This window comes from Piliocolobus tephrosceles, chromosome 9, assembly GCF_002776525.5.
Source record: "Piliocolobus tephrosceles isolate RC106 chromosome 9, ASM277652v3, whole genome shotgun sequence".
In the NCBI taxonomy this organism is placed as follows: Eukaryota; Metazoa; Chordata; class Mammalia; order Primates; family Cercopithecidae; genus Piliocolobus; species Piliocolobus tephrosceles.
Genome location: NC_045442.1, coordinates 33,305,678 through 33,312,092, shown reverse-complemented (window position 1 = coordinate 33,312,092; position 6,415 = coordinate 33,305,678).

Genomic DNA, 6,415 nt, shown 5'->3' with positions numbered 1-6,415 from the left:
ACTGGTTGTTCCCATGGCTGAATTATTCCTGTGCCAGCTTGGCTTATGCAATGCTTATGAGAAGTATAAAAAATATTGTAAAGGTGGGGCACAGTGACTCACTCCTGTAATCCCAGCACTTTGGGAGACTGGGTGGATCACTTGAGGTCAGGAGTTCGAGACCAGCCTGACCAACATGGTGAAACCCCAGCTCTACTGAAAATACAAAAAATTAGCTGGGTGTGGTGGTGGGTGCCTGTAATCCCAGCTACTCGGGAGGCTGAGGCAGGAGAATTGCTTGAACCTGGGAGGTGGAGGTTGCAGTGAGGTGAGATCATGCCACCTCACTCCCGCCTGGGCAACAGAGGGAGACTCTATCTCAAAAAAAAAAAGAAAAAAGAAAAAAAAAAGTAGTGAAAGGCACAGACAAGTCAAGTGGGCTTTTAAAATTACACTTTCCTAATGTTTCTTTTCATGATGATAAGGTAGAAAACAAAGGTCACCATGAGGATTTTCAAACTACCATGTGTAGGACCACAAAAGAACAAAAATGTGTTTAAATATTTAAAATTTTCAAATCGAGCTAACAGTTAAATAAAATAAGAGAAAGATACATTCTTTCCCTTTCCCTTGACACATATGCCTTTGTAACCTAGAAGGCTAGATTCGGGTTTAGAATTCACAAGCTCCTGCCGGGCGCGGTGGCTCACGCCTGTAATCCCAGCCCTTTGGGAGGCCGAGACGGGCGGATCATGAGGTCAGGAGATCGAGACCATCCTGGCTAACAAGGTGAAACCCCGTCTCTACTAAAATACAAAAGAAATTAGCTGGGCGTGGTGGCGGACGCCTGTAGTCCCAGCTACTCGGAGGCTGAGGCAGAATGGCGTGAACCCGGGAGGTGGAGCTTGCAGGGAGCCGAGATTGCGCCACTGCACTCCAGCCTGGGAGACAGAGCGAAACTCCGCCTCAAAAAAAAAAAAAAGAAAAAGAAAAAGAATTCTCAAGCTCCTGAGAGTCCCACACCAGAATGTGGTGGTGTGGGACGAGCTGGCCCCAGCACCACTCTAGACCCCTTCCCTCTCTACCCCAGCTCTGTCCATGCCAGGAGGGTTCTCATGCTCATTCATGTGAACTCTGCAGGTCCCATGTTTTAGTCTCAATCACACAACAATCAAGCGGCCACCCCTTTGGTCTAGTGAGGTGTGCACAGGGGGTGCAGTACATCCTTGGGAGGACAGACCCAGGGAAGAGGTCCACGCAGGCTCTGGAAGTGGGTCTGGGGACATCTGGGCAAGGTGTTTTGGGGTTCCAAGTCCCTAGTCTTTTTGTTTTTCTTTTTTTTTTTTTTTGTGACGGAGTCCTGCTTTGTCACCCAGGCTGGATGGAGTGCAGTGGCACAATTTCGTCTCACTGCAACCTCCGCCTCCCAGGTTCAAGCGACTCTCCTGCCTCAGCCTCCCAAGCAGCTGAGATTACAGGCCTGTGCCACCACGCCCGGCTAATTTTTGTATTTTTAGTAGAGATAGGGTTTCAGCATGTTGGCCAGGCTGGTCTTGAACTGCTGACATCAGATGATCCCTCCACCTCGGCCTCCCAAAGGACTGGCCTCCCAAAGGACTGGGATTATAGATGTGAGCCACCGCACCTGGCCTCTATTTGTTAATTTTTAATATCAATTGTAGATGTTATCTTCTTAATACAGACAAGCTCAAACTTTAGAAAAGTTGCAAGTACAGTTCAAAGAACCTTTTCTTTTTCTGAACCATTTGAAAGCAAGTTGCCAGTTTAGCCCATCATGTTTGTATTCTTTCTTTCTTTATTATTAATATTTGTTTTTCTCAAAAAGAGAAACTCACACCTTTGCATTCTTTGTCTGGCTAGTTTCTGCCTTTTGTATAAAAATTATAGGCAGGACAGATACCTATAGACTCACACCTATAATCCTAGCACTTTGGGAGGCTGAGGTGGCCAGATCACTTGAGCCCATAAGTTCAAGACCAGCCTGGGCAACATGGCAAAACCCCATCTCTACAAAAAAATACAAAAATCAGCTGGACATGGTGGCATATGCCTGTAGTCCCAGCTACTTGGGAGGCTGAGGTGATAGGATGATTTGAGCCCAACTGGCAGAGGTTGCAGGGAGCCAAGATCACGCCACTGCACTCCAGCCTGGGCAACACTCAAAAAAATGAAAGAAAGGAAGGAAAGAAGGAAAAAAAGAAAGAGAAAGAGAGAGAAAGGAAGAGAGAGAGAGAAAGAAGAATGAAAAGAAAGAAAGAGAGAGAAAAGAAAGAGAGAGAGAGAGAAAGAAAGAAAGAAAGAAAGAAAGAAAGAAAGAAAGAAAGAAAGAGAAAGAAAGAAAGAAAGAAAGGGAAAGAAAGAAAGAAAAAGAAAAGGAGGGAAGGAAGAAGGAAGGAAGAGAAAGAAGGAAAGAAAAGTCCAGGCACAGTGGTGCATGCCTGTAATCCTAGCATTTTGGGAGGCAGAAATGGGTAGATCACTTGAGCTCTGGAATTTGAGACCAGCCTTGGCAACATGGTGAAATTCCCATCTCCACACTCACACACACACAATTTAAAAAGAAAAATTACAGGTAGAGTTAATGCCTATATAGCATGACTGAAGGCTACTTCGAGGTTCCAAATACCTGCTGGAAAAAAACAATTCCCCTACACAACTTGGGAAGTAAAACAAACCCAAAACCCCACAGTGGTATAGCTTTCAGTAAGTATTTAAGTACACACATGGAGCTGGGATGGAGGCATGAGCCTGTATTTCCAGATACTTGGGAGGCTGAGTGGGGAAGATATCTTGAGTCCAGGAGTTCAAGTCCAGCCTGGGCAACAAAGTGTGAGACCCCAGCTCTGGGAAAAAAAAAAAAAAAACATTTATTACCTGAAAGACAGCAGGCTTTTAAGATAGAATCCTTGGCTGGGCGCGGTGGCTCAAGCCTGGAATCCCAGCACTTTGGGAGGCCGAGGCAGGTGGATCACCTGAGGTCAGGAGTTCGAAACTAACCTGACCAACATGAAGAAACCCCGTCTCTACTAAAAATACAAAAATGAGCTGGGTGTGGTAGTGCATGCCTGTAATCCCAGCTACTCAGGAGGCTGAGGCAGGAGAATCACTTGAACCTGGGAGGCAGAGGTTGCGGTGAGCTGAGATCACGCCATTGCACTCCAGCCTGGGCAGTAAGAGCGAAACTCTGTCCCCAAAAAAAAAAAAAAAAAAAAAAGATAGAATCATTTAAATATCTCCTGGCCAGGTGCGGTGGCTCATGCCTGTAATCCCAGCACTTTGGGAGACCAAGGTGGGCAGATCATCTGAGGAGTTCAAGATCAGCCTGGCCAACGTGGAGAAACCCTGTCTCTACTAAAAATACAAAAATTAGACGAGCATGATGGTGTGTGCCTGTAATTCCAGTTACTCAGGAGGCTGAGGCAGGAGAATTGCTTGAACCCTTTTGCAGTGAGCCAAGATCATGCCACTGCACTCCAGCCTGGGGTGACAGAGCAATACCGTACCTAAAAAAAAAAAAAAATCTATTGAGAAGGCTGAAGGCTGGACACAGTGGCTCACACCTATAATCCTAGCATTTTGGGAGGCTGAGGTGGGAATAACGTTTGACCCCTGGAGTTCAAGACCAGCCTAGGTAATGTGGCCAGACCTCATCTCAATCAGCAAGGAAGGAAGGAAAGAAGAAAGGATGGGAGGGAAGGGGGGGGGGGGGGAGAGAGAGAGAGAGAAAGAAAGAAAGAAAAAAAAGAAAGAAAGAAAGAAAGAAAGAAAGAAAGAAAGAAAGAAAGAAAGAAAGAAAGAAAGAAAGAAAGAAAGAATCTATTGAGGCAGGACCTGGTGGCTCATGCCTGTAATCTCAGCACTTTGTGAAGCTGAAGCAGGAGGATTGCTTGAGGCCAGGTGTTCAAGACCAGCCAGGGCAACATAGTGAGACCTTGTCTCTATAAAACAAAAAATTTAAAAAATTAGCTATGTGTGCTGCTGCATGCCTGTAGCCCCAGCTACTTGGGAGGCAGGAGCATAACTTAAGCCCAGGAGTTCCAGGTTGCCGTGAGCTATGAATACGCCACTGCACTCCAGCCTGGGTGACGGGGAGACTCTGTCTCAAAAGAAAAGAAAAGAAATATCTATTGAATGCCTTCCTTGGGCCAGGTACTGCTAAGGAGATGGCAGTGAACTAGACAATCATGGTACCTGTCCTCACAGAGCACCACCATACCAATATGATGAATGTTACAAAAGCAGAAACCACAGGGGCTAGGAGAGGGTATAATATAGGACGCTGACCTGGTAAACTTTTTGGAGACTTGAAGAAAATAGGAATTAGCTAAGTGAACAGTCAGTGAGAGAAGAGACAGGAGGCAGCAGAGTGCTCTAGGCAGAGGGAAAAGTATATAGTGAGGCCCTAAAAGTAGAGAATCATAGAAATAGAACTAGGATGATGGCTAGAGGTAAAGTAAAGATATAAGCAAGGAGGGGCCAGGACATAGAAGGCCTCGCAAGCCATGGTAAGAACTGTAGACTTTATCCCAAGGGCAACAGAAAACCAATGAAGTGTTTCAAGCAGGAAGGTGACATGCAGAATTGCATTTTTAAAAATATCACTATGGATCTAGCACGGTAAATAGACTGTGGGGGCAAGGATGGACACAGGGGAGCCAGTTAGGAAGGTATTTTGGTAGTCTAAGTTGAGATACTGATAGCAGTGAGGTGGAGAGAAGAGGACAATCTGGAGACACTTTGGAGTTAGAATTATCAGCACCTGGTGATTCAATGCAGGAGGAGAAAGAGTCAAAGACGATTCCTTATCTTTTCCTTGGTAGTGCTTTCAATTATGACTAAGTAGTTATTTGTGCAAGTATTTGTTTGGCTGCCTTCCCCAAAAGATTATAAGCAACCCTAAGACAGGGATTTATCTTTTTTTTTTTTGAGACTGAGTCTTGCTCTGTCGCCCAGGCTGGAGTGCAGTGGCCTGATCTCAGCTCACTGCAAGCTCCGCCTCCCGGGTTTACGCCATTCTCCTGCCTCAGCCTCCCGAGTAGCTGGGACTACAGGTGCCCGCCACCTCGCCCAGCTAGTTTTTTGTATTTTTAGTAGAGACGGGGTTTCGCCGTGTTAGCCAGGATGGTCTCGATCTCCTGACCTCGTGATCCGCCCGTCTTGGCCTCCCAAAGTGCTGGGATTACAGGCTTGAGCCACCGCGCCCGGCCAGGGATTTATCTTAAACATCTTATTTAGGTACATGCGGTAGCAGGGTGTGTGGCACGTAGTGGTGTTTAAAAACTATGTGTTAAGGCCAGGTGCGGTGGCTCATGCCTGTAATCCCCAGCACTTTGGGAGGCCGAGGTGGGTGGATCACTTGAGGTCAGGAGTTCAACACCAGCTTGGCCAACATGGTTAAACCCCATCTCTGCTAAAAATATATATATATACATATATAATATATATATATATATATATAAATTAGCCAGGCGTAGTGGTGGGCACCTGTAATCCCAGCTACTTGGGAGGCTGAGGCAGGAGAATCACTTTAACCTGGGAGGCAGAGGTTGCAGTGAACTGAGATCATGCCATTGCACTCCAGCCTGGGGCAATAAGAGTGAAACTCTGTCTCAAAAAATAAAATAAAATAAAATAAAAACTATGTGTTAAAGCTGGGCACATGGGTTCATGCCTGTAATCCCAGCACACTGGGAGGCTGAGGTGGGCAGATCACTTGAGGTCAGGAGTTTGAGACCAGCCAGGTCAACATGGTAAAACTCCCATCTCTACTAAAAAACAAACAACAATTAGCCAGGCTGTGGTGGTGGTTGCCTGTAATTCCAGCTACTCAGGAGGCTGAGGGAGGAGAATTTCTTGAACCTAGGAGTTGGAGGTTGCAGTGAGCCAAAATTATGCCACTGCACTCCAGCTTGGGCGACAGAGTGACACTCCATCTCAAAAAACAAAACAAAACGAAACTATGTGTTGGCTGGGCATGGTGGCTCACGCCTGTAATCCCAGCATTTTGGGAGGCCAGGGAGGGAGGATCGCTTGAGCCCAGGAGTTTGAGACCAGCCTGGGCAACATAGTGAGACCCCACTTGTACAGAAAAATAAAATAAAATTGGTGGGCCAGGCGGCACGGTGGCTCAAGCCTATAATCCCACCACTTTGGGAGGCCAAGACGGGCGGATCACGAGGTCAGGAGATCGAGACCATCCTGGCTAACATGGTGAAACCCCGTCTCTACTAAAAATACAAAAAACTAGCCAGGCGAGGTGGCGGGCACCTGTAGTCCCAGCTACTCGGGAGGCTGAGGCAGGAGAATGGCGTGAACCCGGGAGGCAGAGCTTGCAGTGAGCTGAGATCAGGCCACTGCACTCCAGCCTAGGCGACAGAGCAAGACTCCGTCTCAAAAAAAAAAAAAAAAAAAAAAA